At 39.7% G+C, this 23,869-nt stretch overlaps 1 long non-coding RNA gene across 1 annotated transcript; it reads left to right on the forward strand.

Moving 5' to 3' along the window:
* Positions 1–1,787: 1,787 nt before the first annotated feature.
* Positions 1,788–22,755, forward strand: LOC134321876 (uncharacterized). Its single transcript, XR_010013936.1, has 3 exons — positions 1,788–1,947; positions 22,308–22,436; positions 22,545–22,755. It is a non-coding gene; the product is annotated as an uncharacterized LOC134321876 (long non-coding RNA).
* The last annotated feature ends 1,114 nt before the right edge of the window (positions 22,756–23,869 follow it).

The following is a 23,869-nucleotide window of genomic DNA, read 5'->3' on the forward strand; positions in this document are numbered from 1 at the left end:
CCAGAGGTTGGCTTTAAAAAATAGACACATGAGTGCTGCCAGCATTGCTGCAGAGGTTGAAGACGTGGGAGGTCAGCCTGTCAGTGCTCAGACCATACGCCGCACACTGCATCAACTCGGTCTGCATGGTCGTCATCCCAGAAGGAAGCTGACGCACAAGAAAGCCCGCAAACAGTTTGCTGAAGACAAGCAGTCCAAGAACATGGATTACTGGAATGCCCTGTGGTCTGACGAGACCAAGATAAACTTGTTTGGCTCAGATGGTGTCCAGCATGTGTGGCGGCGCCCTGGTAAGAAGTACCAAGACAACTGTATCTTGCCTACAGTCAAGCATGGTGGTGGTAGCATCATGGTCTTGGGCTGCATGAGTGTTGCTGGCACTGGGGAGCTGCAGTTCATTGAGGGAAACATGAATTCCAACATGTACTGTGACATTCTGAAACAGAGCATGATCCCCTCCCTTCGAAAACTGGGCCTCATGGCAGTTTTCCAACAGGATAACGACCCCAAACACAACCTCCAAGATGACAACTGCCTTGCTGAGGAAGCTGAAGGTAAAGGTGATGGACTAAACCCAATTGAGCACCTGTGGCGCATCCTCAAGTGGAAGGTGGAGGAGTTCAAGGTGTCTAACATCCACCAGCTCCGTGATGTCATCATGGAGGAGTGGAAGAGGATTCCAGTAGCAACCTGTGCTGCGCTGGTGAATTCCATGCCCAGGAGGGTTAAGGCAGTGCTGGATAATAATGGTGGTCACACAAAATATTGACACTTTGGGCACAATTTGGACATGTTCACTGTGGGGTGTACTCACTTATGTTGCCAGCCATTAAGACATTAATGGCTGTGTGTTGAGTTATTTTCAGAAGACAGTAAATCTACACTGCTATACAAGTTGTACACTGACTACTCTAAGTTATATCCAAGTTTTATTTCTATAGTGTTGTCCCATGAAAAGATATAATAAAATATTTGCAGAAATGTGAGGGGTGTACTCACTTTTGTGATACACTGTATATGTATGTACATATATATATATATATATATATGGCCGTCACGCTTCCTCTCCACTAATGCTGATCCCCGCTCTGATTTGGACAACGAAGCTAACCCACGCCTCCTCTGACACGTGGGCAGTGAAATAACAAATGACAGATTTTGGTTTTTGTTGCACTTTTAGAGGGTGGTAAGGTGGCTAAGTGGTAGCACTGTCGCCTCACAGCAAGAAGGTCCTGGGTTCGATCCCCAGGTGGGGCGGTCCGGGTCATTTCTGTGTGGAGTCTGCATGTTTCCTCTGGGGGCTCCGGTTTTCTCCCACAGTCCAAAGACATGCAAGTGAGGTGAATTGGAGACACTAAATTCCAAGACTGTGTTTAATATAACCTTGTGAACTGATGAACCTTGTGTGATGAGTAACTACCGTTCCTGTCATGAATGTAACCAAAGTGTAAAACATGACATTAAAATCCTAATAAACAAACAAACAAACATTGCATTTTTAGAAAGTGTCCCAGCTTTTCTGGAAATGGGGTCTAAAATCGAGCAAAATTGCTTTGGGTTCATGGAGACCATAATTAATCCTGTGAGAACATGCAGTTATACATGTTACATTTCAAACGTTGTTTGGAGAAACTCACTAACAGTCACCGCACAAACTTGAAGCTTGAGGAGAAGAATGCGCGTTCATGACATTCCAGCGTGCGTCGCCCTGCCCTCAGCTACGTACGCGCGTGCCCGCGCTGTAGCGTCTTAGGTACAGCTGAAGCGCTTCGGTGTTGAGTGTGTCTGTGTGTTCGTGTGAGCGTGTAAGGAAAGATAACTGACGCTTAACCGCAATTATAAAAAACTAGTCTGAAATTAAATGAGTTCCTAACCGCTCCGAATGACTGACAATGTGAACGGTAGAAATCCACAGCGGCGCCGACAGAGGAGCAGCAGCGCCTGACGGTAAGCAACGGAAAGTTCAGCTCCTCTCAGCCTAGTTAAAGTCTGTAAATCTTTCCTCCTTCTGCTCCTCCCGGCTTAACTTTCAACATGGACACGACTGTCAGCGCTCAGTACGGCTTTACATTAGCTTTGTGGACAATATGGCTACAGCAGGTTTGTGAACGAGCGTGGCTTTTCTGGATGTTTGCGTAGCGGTTGGTCGCTGCCTTGGATAGTTTGTTACTTCAGGGCAGCTGTGCTAAAACTTTGGCTCTGGAGTTTAGCTAACATGTAGCACAGAACTGGGTTTTTAAATTCCCTAAAAAAAGCATTCCTGCTGTGTTTGTATTTGGTGCTAACTGTTTTTTGTTTTTACATGTTACACAATTTACATGTTTCTAATGGTTTAAAGGGTGACGTGACACGTTTTATGTTTCAGGCGAGTTTAAAGGCGAACTGTCATGTTTGGCTATTTGTTTATTATCAAAATGCCAGAGCTCTAAAAAATGCGTTATTTTTCTCTCAAACCCACCAGTAAGAGAAAAGTCAGAGACCTGGACTACTTACAGTTCTTTGTCTGTATCAAGCAGACCATAGGTCACCTAGTTTATGCCACTACATTATTCTTGGGGTTCTTGGGATTTGTGGGTGAAACCCTTTACACTGGTATACCCTTTTATACTGGTCTAGACCAGTTACATACCCAGATAGGAGCTCAAAAATATGCTCCCAGACTGCTTTTATTTACTCGTGTACCTCCTAGTTTATGCCACTACACTATGTTTGGGGTTCTTGGGTTTTGTGGGTGAAACCCTTTACACTGGTCTGACCTTTTATACTGGTCTATAGACCCGTTACATAACTGGATAGGAATTCACAAATATGCTCAGACTGCTTTTATTTACTGGTGTACCTCCTAGTTTATGCCACTACACTATGTTTGGGGTTCTTGGGATTTGTGGGTGAAACCCTTTACACTGGTATAACCTTTTATACTGGTCTAGACCAGTTACATACCCAGATAGGAATTCAAAAATATGCTCAGACTGCTTTTCTACTTGTGTACCTTCTAGTTTATGTCACTACATTACTCTTGGGGAGCTTTGGATTTGTGTGTGAAATCCTTTACACTGGTATACCCTCTTATACTGGTCTAGACCAGTTACATAACCGGATAGGAACTCAAAAATATGCTCCCAGACTGCTTTTTACTGGTGTACCTTCTAGTGTATGCCACTACACCATTCTTGGGGTTCTTGGGATTAGTGGGTGAAACCCTTTACACTGGTATACCCTTTTATACTGGTCTAGACCAGTTACATACCCAGATAGAACTCAAAAATATGCTCCCAGACTGCTTTTATTTTCTCGTGTACCTTCTGGTTGATGCCACTACAGGGATTCTTGGGGTGTTTTGGATTTGTGGGTGAAACCCTTTATGCTGGTATAACCCTTTATACTGGTCTAAACCAGTTATATAACCTGATAAGAACTCAAAAATATGCTCAGATTGCTCTGTACTGGTGTACCTCCTTGTTTATGCCACTACAGGGATTCTTGGGGTTCTTGGGATTTGTGGGTGAAACCCTTTACACTGGTATAACCTTTTATACTGGTGTAGACCAGTTACATAACCGAATAGGAACTCAAAAATATGCTCCCAGACTGCTTTTAACTTGTTGTTAAAGCAGTCTCCTAGTTTATGCCACTACACTATGTTTGGGGTTCTTGGGATTTGTGGGTGAAACCCTTTACACTGGTATAACCTTTTATACTGGGCTATAGACCAGTTACATAACAGGATAGATACTCAAAATAATGCTCCCAGACTGCTTTTTACTGGTGTACCTTTTAGTTTATGTCACTACATCAATCTTGGGGTTCTTGGGTTTTGTGAGTGAAAACCTTTACACTGGTATAACCTAGAGCAGTTACATAACTGGATAGGAACTCAAAAATATGCTCTCAGACTGCTTTTTACTGGTGTACCTCCTAGTTTATGCCACTACAGGGATTCTTGAGGTTCTTAAGATTTGTGAGTGAAACCCTTTACACTGGTATAACATTTTATACAGATCTATAGACCAGTGACATAACTGGATAGGCACTCAAAAATATGCTCTCAGACTGCTTGGAGCAGTGACATAACTGTCTTTATGAAGCAGATTATCAAACAGATGAACTAAATTCTATTCTTTAATCACTTTTATCAAGGCTAGTGGTAGCTTAGTTGTTAAGGGACTGGACTAGTGATTAAAAGGTCACCTGTTCACCTTTCCACTGATGGCTCCCTGAGCGAGTCCCTAAGTCCTCATTTCTAAGCCAACCAGCAATTCAACTACAGTTGTACCTTGAAACTTGACATCAGTTGGTTCTGGGAGTGGCGTTGAGTTTAAAAGGCTTAAGTTTTAAGGTATTTTTTCTTATAAGGATGTATGGGAAACCTGTTAATGTGTTCTATGGTCCCGTGGAACTGGATATATTTTGGGCTTATGTAAAATAATGGGGTTGTTTTTTGACACTTATACACTGAAAATAACAAAAGTATAATATAAAAATCTCTGAAATACAATTAATAAAATCAATAAAATTGAAAAAAAAAAAATGAAAAAAAAAAAAATAAAATACAATAAAACCTGCACTTTACCTTTACTTCTTTATTGTTTCCTTATGCTTCTTAATCGTGGAGATGCTTGATCTTGGAATACCATATTCCGTTCAGTAAAGGCGCAAAGCTGTTGTTGTTAGTTACGGCTTTGAGAGGTCTACAGTCTACAGCGAAGTCAATTTTGACCCATTTGTCTTGGCAAATCATCAATGTACAAACACTTTCACCTCCTTCCGTAGACACCAGTGGTCTGATCATTGATTGTGGTGTATGTCAAACAGTCTTGTTGTCTAGATTAATATTAATTCACATAAGCTAATATGGATTGTATTTAAAATTTTGAACCTAATCAAGAAAGTGTGATGTTTGTGTGTTTTGTGAAACAGTATTTTTGTTTATCTAGAGAGAGTTTCTGCTGATCTTTTTATGCACAGATGTGCAACAGGAATGAGAACAGCATAATGTGTGGCCACCAGAACAGATTCAGTGCACCCTGGTGTAAATTTTAAGTCTTTAGTACTTGATAGATTATATACATAGCTGACACAAAAAAGACATAATTTTCAAATCATTAATCCGGTAGCCTTTATTCACTTATATTAATTAATGATGTGTTTAAGCTACATTCCACACAACAACAGATGTATTGCATGGTAATAATGATAATAATCATTAGTCACGGTTTGGGTTTCATATTAGGTTTCTTCATGTTCAATTAATAAGATAATAATAATAATAATAAGCTGTGATAGTCAAATTGAAATAGAAAATGATTGGAAATGCAGTAAAAAATAATCTGTAATCTGTTAATTCTCTTGAATATTTATTTAACTGATAAAAGTGGAAAGAAAAGATTTCCGCTGTTTTCACAGATCGACTTTATTGTATTTTGTAAAGATAAACACATTTATAATTTAATGCCTGATACACACCAAGTGTGTTTACCCCTGTGTTTCCTCACCCTTCCTATTAATGACACTTTTTAATGGTTTGGGAACTATGGACACTAATTGTTGCAGTTTTGCAAGTGGAGTGTTTGTCCACGCTTGCTTGTCGTCCGATTCTCTTTTTCATGTTGCACCATACATTTTTAATAGAAGACAGATCTGGACAACAGACAGGCCAGTCAAGCGCATTCTGTGCTACAAAGCCACACTGTTGGAGTGTTTGTAGAATCAGGCCTGGTATTGTCTTGCAGAAATAATCATGGACTTTCAAAGAAAAGACGTTGCCCTGATGGCAGCATGTGTCTTTCTGAATTTCTGTCCAGTCTATTACGCTAGCCCACAGGGTTGGTGTACTGTTAAAAACAGTAGTTTAAAACTCTTTATTACCCTTTCATTATAATTCACTCTGCCTGTTTGTGCAGATATGCGAGCTGATCCAAAGGTGGTGCTTTGCTTTATGTAGGCTTTACTTGTCCCTTTTTAGTTATTTCATTTTGTAAATGGTATCTAAGCTGTTAGTTACTATTGATGAACAGCTGATGCTGATCTGATTACTGACAGATTCACAGTGACCAAGCTGACTTTGCAAGCAAGTTATGGTGCCATGCTTTAAGAGCATTTGTGCTCTTAGTTAACATGGATTGTCTTTCTTTGTCAGTTGTTGCATATTTACAGTAAAACCTTGTCTGAAAGGAAGCTGACCATACATTTAATGCTAGTATTGGCCAAGATACCGATACTCGGTGCAGTATATTTTATATGTGTTTTTTCTGCAAGTCAGCTTTAATAATAAATCAATGGTTCCCCTGCCGTAGTAAATGTAGAATTTTAACCAGGCATTCTATAACAGAACACGCAAGAGCTTCACTAGACTAAAAAAATTTAGTATTTCATTGTTATATGATATTCTTCATTTTGTCAACACTAGTTGGTTTGTCAGGTGGTTGCCTTGAGATAAATGAAGCATATTCTCAGTCTGTCAACATTATTATGGGTTGTAATGCTGCTGTTTAATTTTAGATGTCTTTATTGTTGATCCTAATTGAATAGCTGTCATTAGCCAGAGTTGTACTGTTGACATTTGATTGATATTTAGTGGTTATTCTTACACCATGAAGCCATTATATTTGAGATGGGGAAAACATGAGCCTTCAAACCAATAACATGCTGAAAAATCTTTATTGGAAACTTTTTGTGAGAAATCAATTGCCCTAAGCTTTTAGGTTTTTGCATCATGCAGTGAGCAGATGTATTATGACAGGCCTAATTACGATATCACCAATATTTCTCCATGAAGTACTAAAGAAAATGTAAAGGTAAAACAGACAGCTGGACACTATGCAGCCCTGTGACCTAATTTTATTTGCACATACATTATGGTCAAGTTTTCTGTACTGACATTTAGCTGCTATCTCTGTTATTCATGTTGTGCCATGTGATGCTTACCAGGAACTTGCTGGCATGTTTAGAATACTGATTAATGTTCACTAAAAAAACTGCTAATAAATACATACAAAGATTTTTGTTCTGTTTTCTGTCCAAAACAGTTTCTCTCCAAGCCAAACTCTACAGTTTTTGTACCGAGAATCTACAGAGAACAGTCTAAAATAATCATTGCCCACACCATTCCATCTTTAGAGCGGTCAGAATCCATGCATTGACAGAGAATAACAAAGGCTAGTGGGGTAAAATGTGTATTTGTATATAGGGCACACCTCTTAATCATTGAATTCAAGTTGTTCATTAGTATATATTAGGGGTGTGCTATATCGTATCGTTCACGATAATACCGGTATCATTTTTAAAACGATACAAAAAAGCCCATATCGTAATAATAGCGATATTCTGCGTTGTTTACGTAATGACGTCACACAGCTACGCAAATGGCGTACGTTCGTTACGTGGGTCATTTGGGCACAGCAACAAGTATGGCGGAAAGTGGCTCTGCAGTGGAGGAGCTCGTTCCAAAAACTCCAAGTCCACCATAAATTAATCTTTGGCAACCCAAACCCCAACCACCGCTTTGCCGGCAACTTTTTTGCGGAAGTATTTCTGCACGCAGGTTTACACAGGGATGCAATTCAACAGCGCACCTCCACCAAACAGTTCAGGAATACTCTTAACATTGAAACAATTTAATAGCAGTTAAATAACACTTCTATTTTAAAGAAAATATTCCATTTTAAAAAGCTCCAGCATTGTAGAAGGCTATTAAAAGTAAAGTCTATTTTCAATGCTGATTTGGCTTAATAGTGTTGGTCAGTCTGTATCATATTGTTAAAAGAAAATTAAAATTAGTTTTCCATGCATTCACGCTAGCATGTTCTGGGGTTCAATTGAGTGTCATCATTACACACAAGTTGGCAGCCAAATTATAAAGTATTGCAAAGGAATATCTTTGAAATTCTTCCTCATAATGTTAATGTTGCTATATTTTGATTTTTTTTACTTGTCAGGGAAAATGAAGAGAAAAAAAGCTTAGTAGTATGCGGGTCTTCGTGATGTAATTCTACATGGCACTTACTGCCTGTATAGGTAAATGTTTGAGTGACCACATAAAAAAAGGTATTAGTTTCTGTGCGACCCCTGTGTGAGCAATGGTCTCAGTCTGGCCACCCCTATGGAAATTGTCTGACTCTGCCATTACATTATGTTATATTATTTTTACTGGAAAGACAAAATACAGAAAAGTGTGCATAGTTCTTACATACGTCTTACATTTTTTTACGAAGTCTTAACTTATATTAATTCTAAATAAAAACTGAACATAGTGTTTTCTCGAACGTTCGGGGGGAACGTTGTGGGAACGTTGGGGGAACGTTCGTGGGGGAATGTTGGGGGAACGTTCGTGAAGGAACGTTGAGGGAACCACCCAAACGTTTTCTCAACAGTCCACCCAACCATTCCCTCAACAAGAAAACGAGTCGCTATTCGTTTCAAAAACCAATATAAATATACAAGTGCATGCACGCGCTGACATGTATTTACTTCATATACAGTGTAAATCATGCAAGTGTTGAGAAAGTAATAATAACGTAACGGTGCGTCTCCTGTTGTTCTGACTTGTGTGTTTGTATATGTGATGTGCATATATCTGTAAAAAACAAACATTATGGGGAGTGATTTCTGTACTGGATGTTGTACGTGGTCATGTTAGTTTATACTGGACGATCGCCCGACGTCGTCATTTATTTATTTATCTTCTTTTTATAGTATTTCTTGTTGTCGGCCAATAAACAACCAAAAATTAATACAATTGCATGAACTAACTCTGCAGTAAACAAGGAGCAAACAGCAATTAAACAACAAATAAATCTGTTAAATAATAATAAAGTGCATGAAGCCGAACGCTGATTAAAATGCATGAAATGTTGTAATAGTTACACAGTAACATGAACGATTAGTTCTGCCTGTATTACAGAACTGAGTTCTATACAGTAAAAGAAAATATTAATGTAAATGTTGTGGCGACGGTGATGTAAAATAATTCAAAGTCCAAATATGTGAAGGTGGTTTAACAAGAACGCTACTTTTAATACCACACAAGCTCAGCGCAAAACAACAGAAGAACATGAGCACAGCCGGAAACGATAAATTCTGATACCTTCCCTACACACTCGCTCCCTGCGCCCTATAGTGCACTTAACATTCTTAAAGGGCCAGACAATATATTTGTAATTCACATTACATGACAGGAGATACCTTAGAAACAACTTTCTTTTTCTTAGAATAGCTCTTTTTTTTTTTTTTTTTATAAAAATAGTTCTTGTGTGAAGCTTCCCCAGCATGAATTTTATTAAAAGTGCCTGTAAAAAATTTAGAACATGTAGCTTTGTCTCAGAAGTGTCTTTTTGTTATTACCTTATGGGATAAAAAAATATCGAGATATACAGTGTATCACAAAAGTGAGTACACCCCTCACATTTCTGCAGATATTTAAGTATATCTTTTCATGGGACAACATTGAAAAAATGACACTTTGACACAATGAAAAGTAGTCTGTGTGCAGCTTATATAACAGTGTAAATTTATTCTTTCCTCAAAATAACTCAATATACAGCCATTAATGTCTAAACCACCGGCAACAAAAGTGAGTACACCCCTAAGAGACTACACCCCTAAATGTCCAAATTGAGCACTGCTTGTCATTTTCCCTCCAAAATGTCATGTGATTTGTTAGTGTTACTAGGTCTCAGGTGTGCATAGGGAGCAGGTGTGTTCAATTTAGTAGTACAGCTCTCACACTCTCTCATACTGGTCACTGAAAGTTCCAACATGGCACCTCATGGCAAAGAACTCTCTGAGGATCTTAAAAGACGAATTGTTGCGCTACATGAAGATGGCCAAGGCTACAAGAAGATTGCCAACACCCTGAAACTGAGCTGCAGCACAGTGGCCAAGATCATCCAGCGTTTTAAAAGAGCAGGGTCCACTCAGAACAGACCTCGCGTTGGTCGTCCAAAGAAGCTGAGTGCACGTGCTCAGCGTCACATCCAACTGCTGTCTTTGAAAGATAGGCGCAGGAGTGCTGTCAGCATTGCTGCAGAGATTGAAAAGGTGGGGGGTCAGCCTGTCAGTGCTCAGACCATACGCCGCACACTACATCAAATTGGTCTGCATGGCTGTCACCCCAGAAGGAAGCCTCTTTTGAAGTCTCTACACAAGAAAGCCCGCAAACAGTTTGCTGAAGACATGTCAACAAAGGACATGGATTACTGGAACCATGTCCTATGGTCTGATGAGACCAAGATTAATTTGTTTGGTTCAGATGGTCTCAAGCATGTGTGGCGGCAATCAGGTGAGGAGTACAAAGATAAGTGTGTCATGCCTACAGTCAAGCATGGTGGTGGGAATGCCATGGTCTGGGGCTGCATGAGTGCAGCAGGTGTTGGGGAGTTACATTTCATTGAGGGACACATGAACTCCAATATGTACTGTGAAATACTGAGCAGAGCATGATCCCCTCCCTCCGGAAACTGGGTCGCAGGGCAGTGTTCCAGCATGATAATGACCCCAAACACACCTCTAAGACGACCACTGCTTTATTAAAGAGGCTGAGGGTAAAGGTGATGGACTGGCCAAGCATGTCTCCAGACCTAAACCCAATCGAACATCTTTGGGGCATCCTCAAGCGGAAGGTGGAGGAGTGCAAAGTCTCGAATATCCGCCAGCTCCGTGATGTCGTCATGGAGGAGTGGAAAAGCATTCCAGTGGCAACCTGTGAAGCTCTGGTAAACTCCATGCCCAGGAGAGTTAAGGCAGTTCTGGGAAATAATGGTGGCCACACAAAATATTGACACTTCAGGAACTTTCACTAAGGGGTGTACTCACTTTTGTTGCCGGTGGTTTAGACATTAATGGCTGTATATTGAGTTATTTTGAGGGAAGAATAAATTTACACTGTTATATAAGCTGCACACAGACTACTTTTCATTGTGTCAAAGTGTCATTTTGTCAGTGTTGTCCCATGAAAAGATATACTTAAATATCTGCAGAAATGTGAGGGGTGTACTCACTTTTGTGATACACTGTATATCGTATATCGCCATTCCGCGAAAAAATATCGAGATATTATTTTTGATCCATATCGCCCAGCCCTAGTATATATATTACTGATCAGTGAAATATCCTGTCTGGAAGCATGTGTCCAGTATTGAGCCGACTTTACTCACCTACAGTGTTGTGCATTGTCTTGTAGTGAACATTCCCATGGCCAGTTGTGTCCATGGCAGAGGACTGTTATGTGACACCGGTACTCTCCAGCTTTCCCTGGTCTTCCTCTCAAAGCTTAAACACAGTGTCTCTCTCAAAACTCTGAGCCACAGAACAGGTGTGAACCAAGAGGCCTGGGGGTGTGCAGACTAAATGAGTGAGCTGGGCCTCACGCTCACATGTGTTTACACACACACACCAAACAGTCTAGGCTTAGGTCATTTTTATAACTCTAGTTCAAGACCCGTTTGAAACGATAAATTCTGATACCTTCCCTACACACTCGCTCCCTGCGCCCTATAGTGCACTTAACATTCTTAAAGGGCCAGACAATATATTTGTAATTCACATTACATGACAGGAGATACCTTAGAAACAACTTTCTTTTTCTTAGAATAGCTCTTTTTTTTTTTTTTTTTATAAAAATAGTTCTTGTGTGAAGCTTCCCCAGCATGAATTTTATTAAAAGTGCCTGTAAAAAATTTAGAACATGTAGCTTTGTCTCAGAAGTGTCTTTTTGTTATTACCTTATGGGATAAAAAAATATCGAGATATACAGTGTATCACAAAAGTGAGTACACCCCTCACATTTCTGCAGATATTTAAGTATATCTTTTCATGGGACAACATTGAAAAAATGACACTTTGACACAATGAAAAGTAGTCTGTGTGCAGCTTATATAACAGTGTAAATTTATTCTTTCCTCAAAATAACTCAATATACAGCCATTAATGTCTAAACCACCGGCAACAAAAGTGAGTACACCCCTAAGAGACTACACCCCTAAATGTCCAAATTGAGCACTGCTTGTCATTTTCCCTCCAAAATGTCATGTGATTTGTTAGTGTTACTAGGTCTCAGGTGTGCATAGGGAGCAGGTGTGTTCAATTTAGTAGTACAGCTCTCACACTCTCTCATACTGGTCACTGAAAGTTCCAACATGGCACCTCATGGCAAAGAACTCTCTGAGGATCTTAAAAGACGAATTGTTGCGCTACATGAAGATGGCCAAGGCTACAAGAAGATTGCCAACACCCTGAAACTGAGCTGCAGCACAGTGGCCAAGATCATCCAGCGTTTTAAAAGAGCAGGGTCCACTCAGAACAGACCTCGCGTTGGTCGTCCAAAGAAGCTGAGTGCACGTGCTCAGCGTCACATCCAACTGCTGTCTTTGAAAGATAGGCGCAGGAGTGCTGTCAGCATTGCTGCAGAGATTGAAAAGGTGGGGGGTCAGCCTGTCAGTGCTCAGACCATACGCCGCACACTACATCAAATTGGTCTGCATGGCTGTCACCCCAGAAGGAAGCCTCTTTTGAAGTCTCTACACAAGAAAGCCCGCAAACAGTTTGCTGAAGACATGTCAACAAAGGACATGGATTACTGGAACCATGTCCTATGGTCTGATGAGACCAAGATTAATTTGTTTGGTTCAGATGGTCTCAAGCATGTGTGGCGGCAATCAGGTGAGGAGTACAAAGATAAGTGTGTCATGCCTACAGTCAAGCATGGTGGTGGGAATGCCATGGTCTGGGGCTGCATGAGTGCAGCAGGTGTTGGGGAGTTACATTTCATTGAGGGACACATGAACTCCAATATGTACTGTGAAATACTGAGCAGAGCATGATCCCCTCCCTCCGGAAACTGGGTCGCAGGGCAGTGTTCCAGCATGATAATGACCCCAAACACACCTCTAAGACGACCACTGCTTTATTAAAGAGGCTGAGGGTAAAGGTGATGGACTGGCCAAGCATGTCTCCAGACCTAAACCCAATCGAACATCTTTGGGGCATCCTCAAGCGGAAGGTGGAGGAGTGCAAAGTCTCGAATATCCGCCAGCTCCGTGATGTCGTCATGGAGGAGTGGAAAAGCATTCCAGTGGCAACCTGTGAAGCTCTGGTAAACTCCATGCCCAGGAGAGTTAAGGCAGTTCTGGGAAATAATGGTGGCCACACAAAATATTGACACTTCAGGAACTTTCACTAAGGGGTGTACTCACTTTTGTTGCCGGTGGTTTAGACATTAATGGCTGTATATTGAGTTATTTTGAGGGAAGAATAAATTTACACTGTTATATAAGCTGCACACAGACTACTTTTCATTGTGTCAAAGTGTCATTTTGTCAGTGTTGTCCCATGAAAAGATATACTTAAATATCTGCAGAAATGTGAGGGGTGTACTCACTTTTGTGATACACTGTATATCGTATATCGCCATTCCGCGAAAAAATATCGAGATATTATTTTTGATCCATATCGCCCAGCCCTAGTATATATATTACTGATCAGTGAAATATCCTGTCTGGAAGCATGTGTCCAGTATTGAGCCGACTTTACTCACCTACAGTGTTGTGCATTGTCTTGTAGTGAACATTCCCATGGCCAGTTGTGTCCATGGCAGAGGACTGTTATGTGACACCGGTACTCTCCAGCTTTCCCTGGTCTTCCTCTCAAAGCTTAAACACAGTGTCTCTCTCAAAACTCTGAGCCACAGAACAGGTGTGAACCAAGAGGCCTGGGGGTGTGCAGACTAAATGAGTGAGCTGGGCCTCACGCTCACATGTGTTTACACACACACACCAAACAGTCTAGGCTTAGGTCATTTTTATAACTCTAGTTCAAGACCCGTTTGAAACCAAAACATTGAGGTCTGGAGTCTAGTAAGCAGACCAGGGGGATTAAGTCTGGTATTCATTTACTGTAATCATTCTTTTTAAAGGCCAAGCCTTGCTAAGACTTGGTATTCACTAATGTTTTAGCGGGTTAAAGATTTTCAAAAGTGGGAGATGGTTGGTGTTGGGTTTATTGGGACCAATCACACTATGTCTTATGTCATATCTGATGCCTATTATAATTCAAAAAATTTGATTAAATAAAAAAAAAATTAAAATACAAAAGAATTTAGAATTTTTTTACTGACCAACTTTGATAGTATTTTTAAACATAAACTTATTTAGAATTTGATGCCTGAAACAGACTTAAAAATTGGGACAGAGGCTTGTTTACCACTTTGCTGCATCACCTTTCCTATCAGTTGGGAAATAAGGACACTAATTGTTACTGTTTTGCCCATTTTGCTTGACAAAAGACTTCAACTGCTCAACAGTAGTCGCCATTGTTAAATTCTCCTATTCATGATTTGCCATATGTTTTTAATATGAGACAGCTCTGGACTGCAGGCAGTCATGATGACAGCATATGTCTCCCTTATATCCATATACAGTCATGTGAAAAAGTTAGGACACCCCATGAAATCCTTTGTCTTTTTGAACATATTTAAACATATGAACATTTGAACTTCATTTGAACAGTACTGAGAGATGAAGCTTTTATTACTAAACAAAAACACATGTTAAAATTTACTTTTAAACTCAAGTTGTAAAATGTAATAAACAAAAGTGGAAATTTATTGTGAGGAAAAAGTTAGGACACCCCCACATTTATTACTACTTAAAATGTCTAAAATTAGAATCCAGTGCACCACATCAGCTGCAAATATTAGACCATAGTTACAGGACATTGGAGTTTTATTTAAACCTCAGACATTAGTTTGGTTTGCTCTTGATTGTTGAAGTAAGTGGTATCACCATGGTGAGATCTAAAGAGCTTTCTGAGGCCTTCAGAAAGAAGGTTGTAGATGCATATTAGTCTGGGACAGGATTTAAAAAGATCTCAAAACAATTAGAAATCAGCCATTCCACTATACGGAAAATAATTTACAAGTGTGATGCGTAAAGAAGTTTCCAATAATCCTTCAATGTCATCACGGGACCTACAGGTAGCTTTTGCCATAGTTGATAGCAAGGTACATGCATCTACCATCAGAAAGAGACTGCACACGTTTGATTTTCATGGGAGGTGAGCAAGGAGGAAACCCTTGCTGTGAAAAAAACATCAGGGCAAGACTAAAGTTTACAAGAGAACACCTAGACAAAGACCAGGACTTCTGGAACAATGTGCTTTAGACAGATGAATCCAAAGCTGAATTATTTGGGCACAATAACAGAAGACATGTTTGGCGCAAACCCAACACAGCATTTGGGAACAAGAACCTCATACCAACTGTGAAGCATGGAGGTGGAAATGTCATGGTTTGGGGCTGCTTGATCACAGTGTGCATGGTCCTTTTCATCTTTGGCATGGAAAACTCACCATCCATTTTTCCCCAAAGACATTTTTTCTTTTGATCCATCTGAGATGAGTTTGTGCCAACCGAACTCAGTAGTGTTTCTGCATAGAACTAATGTATGGCTATTTCCTTGCATAACAGAGTTTCAGGTTGCATTTTTTAAAAGTGGCAGTGGACTGTGTCAAGTGACAACAGTTTTCCGAAGTATGGAAAATGCATATGAAAAATGTTAAAAAACTGTTGGGTAGACAAGTATCTTGGCAGCAGCGTTTTGGTTAAGCTTGGCCTTTAGCTTGTGCAGAAATCCAAATACAATAGGAACAATAATTCTTATCATTGAATATTGCTTGCAGGCATGGTGCTTCGGAACTCATAAATGACCCATACAGATGCAAATCTTAGATCTGCACAGTTACTGCAGGTCTACACATCATTTATTGGCCATTGCAGATTGTGTAAATGTAGATTGTAATATCCACACATTAGCAAATCAGTGATAAGGACAAGGTGATAAGTTGAATAACATGATTGGAGGCAGAGAATGCAGTAGGTTGGATTTTTACCATGATTGGTCTACAGGTCTTGTTTACAAGCTGTAGGTCTTTGTGTTGACTTGACCGCATTAAGCAGTGATAAAAAAAAGAAGATAAAAAAAACCCAGACAGGATGTTTTGTAAAAGCAAGGACAAAAAAAAGACAAAAACCAAAAGAGCAGATGATAGGACAGATCCCTGGGACAAAAACAAAATTTACAGTACGTTTATACATCAGGTGGTTCTGTTGTTGTTAAAGGAGATGTAAGATGGGCTTGTTTGTGTTACATGGTTATTCTAAGAAATAACTTAGTATTGACTTTATATGGGGCTTAGAAATGTCTAGAAGATGTTATTATTGTTTAGTGCATAATCTATGGTAGAAATTAATTGTATTTTAAAGATTCAGGAAACACATTAACACAGAATAAGCTTTATGAAATATGCCCTGATTTAAAAATCCGCCAGAAATCATACCCAGGAAAATGTAAAGATCAAGTTATCTACTCCACACCAGACTTACACATTCCTACTTGATAAAGGGAGAGGATGCCCCGCAATGCGAATCCTGCCAATTACCCATCATGATTAAACACATACTAACTGAGTGCCCTAAATACCAAAGGGAAAGACAAAAATTCTCAATAGCTGGAACAATGAAAGACATTTTTAACTTTGGAAAAGCAGAAAAACTTTTAAACTTAATTACAATCACTAAATTAGGAATACACATATAATATCAGAGACTACCTAATGGATACAAAGCACCCACATAAACCTGTCCTGCCGTGCATGTAACTTACAAGAGTAAACACGGCACAGACAGACAGACAGACAGACAGACAGACAGACAGACAGACAGACAGACAGACAGACAGACAGACAGACAGACAGACAGACAGACAGACAGCGATAGTAGATAGATTTAGGAAATGGAAATGACTAATGAAAAACTTTGATGCTTTGAAAAAGATTGTCAGTCTATGTTAAAACCATAATGACACTGTTCAACCTCCATGCTGAAAACAACAGGAATTCAGTCAACTTTACAACACACACACACACACACACACACACACACAGAGAGAACTAACTGTTATGCATTGGTTGGATATAACAGTCAAAAAAAAAACGAGGCAGATCCAAAGCACCTGCCATTCGAACTGTAGGATTGCTTGGCCTCTGGTGTTCTGTATGTAATAAACACACCTCACCCATACAAGACTTTTACCCCCTAACAGAGTCAGGTTTATTTATAGATACTACGTTTCCTAGACCCCCACTTCCCGACAGAGCCACCACCTGTGTGTTTCCAACCTCTTTAATCTGTTAATGTTGTTGCCTGAAATTGCATAAAGTAAAGAGTCTAGGGAAAAAAAACATATCTATTTAAATCTGTCTGTGCTTGTTTATTTATTTTGCTACATCTGTATGAGCCATGTGGGTCCTAATCTGATTGCTGTAGCAGGTTTACTCTCCTTAACCCTCCCTCTTTCCCACTCCTTTGTCTTTTCCCCCTTTATATTCTTCCACTTTTACTTTTCCCAGCAGTGATTACAGGAATTACCATAGCAGCAGCAGCGTCAGCACACAAATACAACATTCCTGCTCATTCACAGCAGCCAGTTGGCTTTCACAGAAACGTTCAGTACTGCTGGCACATGGTGGAAACTCCAAAAATGTGCTTGTAGTTTTCATGACACGATTTTAAGGGCATAGGTGACAGCTGTACCGAGGCAAACAAGTTGCTCTGTGTTTATCAAATGTGGTACACCATAAGTGTCTTAAATGATCAAATAAACAATCCAAAATCATATAATGTGTAAGTAAAAAGCATTTTTGTGTTTGCTTTTGTTTGGCTGTTTTTTTTTCAGACCCTCTCTGCCCCCAGCAAGACTGGCATGATGAGACACTACATTTAGCTTAGTTTTACCTCTCTCTCTCTCTTTCTCTTTGTCTCTCTTATCTTTTGTATTATATCTGGCAGGTCCTGATATCAGTCAGTGGGACATTTCAATGTGATCAGTGACTCTGCATGTCAGTCATGTTTAAAATCATTCATGTACTGTGCGCTATGCAGCAACTAGTGGTCAGAAACAGCCAATAACAAGAACTGTTGTGTCCCAAATAGCACATCATTCAATAAAATGGCACTGTAAAGTATATAGTGCTGTGCCATGCTGTTGTGGGGCGTATAGAATGAGGTCTGGCATCATCTTAATGAAGTAATCATGTACTTCCCAGGAAAATAAGTTTCCTCGATGGCAGCATGTGTCTCCCAATATACATTTTGTGTTGGTACATAGAGATGTATGCAAGGCGCCCATGCTGTGGGCACTGATGCACCCCCATTCCACGACAGATGTTGGCTTTTGCAACTTTCACTGATAACAGTCTGGGTAGTTCATTCCATCTTTGGCACAGAGAACACAATGTCCATTTTTTCTGTAAACAAGCTGATCCATGGACTCATCTGACCACAGCACGTTTTCTCTGTCTTTCGGACCATCTGAGATTGACACAGGACTAGAGAGCTCAGATGTGTTTCTGCATATGAATACACTATAGGATTTCTCTGTGTAATTGAGTTCCAGATTGCATTTCTTAATGCAGACTGGGTTAAGTTTCTGAAGAACTCCCATTCCCATGTGGCTATATTTATCACAGTAGCATGATGGTTTCCCATGCAGTGCCTCCTGAGAGCTCAAAGGTTAAGCACATCCAACAGTGGTTTTTGGCTTTGCCCTACACAAACTTAGATCTCTCCAGGTTTCCTGAATCTTTTTACAATATTATGAACAGTAGATGGTGAAATACTTAAATTATTTGCAGTCTTACACTGGGAAATGTACTTTTTTTAACTGATTGGCAATTCTTTTATGATCTTTTGCACAAAGTTGTGAGCCACAACTCATCATTGCTTGTAAAGGATGATTCTTCGATGGATCCTCCTTTTTATACCCAATAATAATTTCCATTCTGCCCTAATTTTTTCTGATTTGGGGCTGTACATGCCAGTAGGTGTGATTGCCCCCAGATGTTAGTAAGTAAATGTAAGTAACGTATGATAGTAGCTAGCTTCTTATTCACCAGCCAGCGGTGAGTTCTCACACAAAGCTTTATCGGGCACATAGTGTTACACTTAATTAAAGAACCACTTGACTAGAGAAATGCAGCTTCAGAGAGGAGAAACCCCGTCCAACCGTCTCTCCCTTAGACATGGCCAACTGTTTTTGTTGGACTGTCGGCCAGGTCAGTGGCACTGCTGAGATCTGAACTTGAGCTTACCATCCCAGCACAATGATGTCCTAATAAAAATTATGAACTCTAATAACCATAATAACTAATGGTGTCGGGCTGAGCTTAATGGTGCCGGCTGCACTGTATTATTCAATTAGCTTGTTAATTAAACTAATATACTAAAGCTTTTTTATGGTGTAAATGTAAATATTTTCCTGTCATTTTTGCTACTTTAAACTCTAAAGCAATGTTGACATAAAACACACTGCTGTATTTTTGACTGACTAATAACTGTAGTCTCTTGACTAGACCAATTTGGCCAAATTTGCAGCCTTCAAAAAGTAAATAAATGTCTCGGCCTGTTAATAATTGTAAAGCAGATTAGGCTATGGGTGTGAAATTTGATTTGAAACCTTTTTTTGCATAAGCCTTTTCTCCGCAAGTACCTCACAGGCTTTTGTTTGAGGCTCAGTACAGTGACAGCATCAAGCTTGTTAAAAAGTTGTGTGTGTGTGTGTGTGTGTGTGTGTGTGTGTGTGTGTGTGTGTGTGTGTGTGTGTGTGTGTGTGTGTGTGTGTGATATGGTATACGTGGACTTGTGCACATGTAAGGGTCTGACGTCCTTGTCTGAGAATGATGTATAATTTAGCATACGTGCTGCATTGAGGCAGTGGATCTGGAGAGAATGTGAGAGAGATTTATAGTGTGAGGGTGTGTGTAGGTGGTGAACTGGTCATGTGTAGTTGTGGGCATGTAGCCACTGGTGACATAGTACCAGCAGTGGGCTGCAGGTTGAGGTGAACGGAGGGGAGCAGGATTTTAAGGCGTGTGTGTTGCCAATACTGTGGTTAGTTTTTCCACACAAATTGCTGTTGTTTTTGTTGAACTATTCTATTAAGTGAGTGCTTGTTGCTATGTCTGTGGCTATTCCCCAGATGTTAACATACTAAGGAGCACTGTTTCATGGTTGCTCTTAATATACTCTTGTCAACTTGCCCTCTTCATCCCTCTTCTGAGAAGTGCATATCACTGTCTTAACAGCTTGTTTAATAATTCATGAAATCCAATCAACATCCAATCAACCGCCAACCAGTTTTTCTGCCCTGGTAGTCCAGATACTGCTATTCGGAACAGGACATTTCTACCGTACACCCATTTCAGTATTATGACATTATGCACTTCTTTTTTTTAACTTAATTTCAGTCCTGTTCCATTAGGAAACACTGGATACACCAGTGTGCCAATCCATCTCAGGGCTTTGGCCATTCCGTAAACTCTCCAGACACTGCCAATCATGTCTGTGCAGACACCCTGTTGGCCGCAAGCACCGCTGAAATTTGAACCTTGTGGGCTAGTGTAATAGAATATTGTGCCACCCGAGCCCTGGAATCACATTTCTGATTGATGTTTAATGAAACCTGGGTAATATTCGAAATGTGGGTTCCTTGTTTAAGCTTGTGTGGCTCACAAATACAGAATGTGCATGGTGGGATGTAAACCTAGCCATTGGGGGGACACATCAGTACATTCTTAGTGCCGATCCCAAGCCTGAATAAATAGAGGGGTTGGGTCAAGCAAAGGCGCCTGGCATAAAATCTGTATGCTGTCAAATCAAGTATGCAGACGACTGATCCACAGTGGCGACCCCACTTCATTGCTCTAAAATGCAAATTGAAATTAAACTTATCAGAGCAGTTTTTGAGCAAAGCATAATTCGACGTGTGTACCAAACCACTGTATAGCCATCTGGACAGATTTTTTCTGTTCCACTGCCCAGTCTTAACAGATAAAGATGAAAACCCAGTGAAGCTAGGCAATGAAGATATGGTCAGCATAGACCAAACATTTAGAGCCCTAAACACCCTATCGAGCAGGAATATGCAGAGTCAGTAAAATACAGTACCAAACAGGATGTAGCATGAGGTGCTCCATCCTGTGGCCTTGAGTCTTCTCCTCAGGATCCTGGCATCGTGTGTGTATGCATTTGTGTCTGTGTTTCTGTAAGGGGTGATTTTATCAAACCATTCATATTATTTAGTTTCAAGTTTGTCATTTATACAGACACAGGGTAAAATGTTTACATAGTATGGATTAGGAATCCAGTTCATTTCATTTTCATCAAGTGCTTTATCCCGGTCAGGGTCGAGTCGGGTCTGGCTCCACCGGGATACAAGGACACAAAGCAGACACTAATTTGTCACAGGGCTTTGTCAACTAGACCAAGCCAATCATGTTTGTGTAGACACCCGACCAGACGATAGCAGATTTGAACCCGGATCTGAGCAGTGGAGGGCTACTGTAATAGACCGCAGTGCCATCCAAGTGCTATTTATTAATTATTTTTTTTAAACTGATTACTTTTAAATAATAACTGTTATTAGTCAATTATCTGGTAACTGGGATTCAGACTGCATAGTTTGAGCAAAGAAACCTATCACAAAGCTGTTTTTGCTAGCATTAATATGGTCAGCAGTCATGCAGCTTTTTAAGAAGAACAATCTTATCCATTTGTGCCGAGTGGAATATATTCCAGACAGACCAGTGGCTTCATACTGATGCATAAGAATGTCCCCTGTTTAAGATTTAGAGTCCTTGTCATTTGGTATTTTACATGCAAGTCCCTTTTTCAGTCTCTTCAGTAGGCTGAAGTGCTTACATAAATCAGACAGCATCAGTGTGTTCCAATCAGATGGCAGGATATTCAGGGTGTGTGTGTGTGTGGGGGGGGGGGGGGGGTATAATTATACTCTGTTGATGTAATTTAAATAACTATTCAAATGACCACGTTGAGTACGTTGACCAATAGCAGAGCTGCTTTACTATGTTGAGCATTACACTTGATCCAAAATGGCACAAGCTCTGACAACGTACTGGCTCTGATTTTATGCAGCAATACCCAACCTTTGAATAATTATTGCATAAAAAATGCACCAGCGCGGTTCACAGTTAATCAGGAGTCTGAGGTAATTTGTGTATGTGTGTGTGCATGTTGCGGGGGTTGCCCGAAACAGCCTAGCCATTGGGAGGTGCACTTGTCAGAACCAGTCCCCCACCCAGATAAGAATTGCATTAAAAAAACTGTGCCTAGTCTGGTATGTGAACCAGACTCCTAAATACAAAAACAGTAAAAAGAAAAACCCAAAACTGTTGTTGTTGTGAAAGTTTAATTTCTTTTCCCCATTCTTGCTTGACAAATCAATTTATCTGCTTAACAGTCTCAGGCAAGCTTGAGCCCAGATAAATCATCAGCGTTTATGGATGTTAGTGATACGGATTCTGCTCTGCATAGTAAAGACTTAACTTGATTGTGTAGATGCAGCAACAAGCTATGTTTACAGACAGAGGTATTCTAAAGTATTCTCAAACCCATGTGGTTAAATGTATTAAAGAAGCATGTTGATGTTTAATGTAGTGCTGTGCATGGGATTTAATGACAGCCATTCGATCCCCAGGTTGAGTGGTCCGGGTCCTTTCTGTGTGGAGTTGGCATGTTCTCCCCGTGTCTTCGTGGGTTTCCTCCAGATGCTCCGGTTTCCTCCCACAGTCCAAAGACATGCAAGTGAGGTGAATTGGAGATACAGAATTATGACAAAAATTGTTTGACATTAAATACTTGAACTGATGAATTTTGTGTAACAAATTACTACCTATCCTGTCGTAAATGTAACCAAAGTGTGTAAAACATGACGTTACAATCCTAATAAATAAATAAATCTTTCGCTGCATTCCTGGTCTTAATTTGTCCCAATATTTCGTACTGTTTTGCAGGCATCAAATAGGAATTAGCGTTTATTTACAAAAATCAATACATTTACTAACATAAAACATTATAAATATCTTCTTTGCACTGTTGCCAGTTAAATACCATTAAAAGACATTTATAGTTTATAAATGACTGGCTTCTGTCTTCATTTAGAATTTTACTTTTACAACATTTTTGCATTGGGGAATTTAGATTGTATTTGGAGATGCACCAATATAGGTATCCAAAAGCAGTTCCTATAATGTAAACGCAATAACAGTTCTTCTTGTAAGCACAAGTGTAAGCTCAAGAACAGAATATTTATAAAAACACAATTATCTTTAGTATTTTCACATGGAGCACAAAAAGACCTTTACCCCTAAACATGTACAAATGCCAGTAAGACAAAATACAACCAAGTCTATGCAATAAAAAATAAATTCTGCTCTAGATTATAAATACATAATAAAGTCATAACCTATTAACCTTACGTAATAATAATAATAATTTGGAATGGTAATTTGCCAGTTACTTGTAACCAATAACCAGGATCATGCCACGAATTACACAGATATGTGTTAAACATGGCATTCAAACTTAAATATATAAATGGTTTTTGTAACATTAAATTAAATTATAAAACACATCAGCAAGTTTCTTAGATCTGTTTAATTAAATCTATGCTTAATTAAATTAAAAACAAGCGTAATGTAGTACAGCAAGATGAACGTGAACATTGTGAGCAGAACAAGTTCAACATTTTGATGGTATATTTAAGAGCAAACAGTTAATCACAAGCACTAACTAAACATGCTAATCATAATGACTACAGATGGAGTTGGTATATTAAAGCTCATGCTGTTAACATTAGCGTAGTTGTAATAAAATAATATAATAAAATGTTCAGTGGCACAGCCAGAAGAAAGCGGTTTTGCTCCATTTGCTCAAGGCCTAAACTCTGAAGTAACCAACAACATGCGCCCAGCCTCGAGGTGAATGAAGAGCAAAATGCTTATCATGTTAAAGCCACTATTA

This window comes from Trichomycterus rosablanca, chromosome 1 (assembly GCF_030014385.1).
Source record: "Trichomycterus rosablanca isolate fTriRos1 chromosome 1, fTriRos1.hap1, whole genome shotgun sequence".
Classification (NCBI taxonomy): Eukaryota; Metazoa; Chordata; class Actinopteri; order Siluriformes; family Trichomycteridae; genus Trichomycterus; species Trichomycterus rosablanca.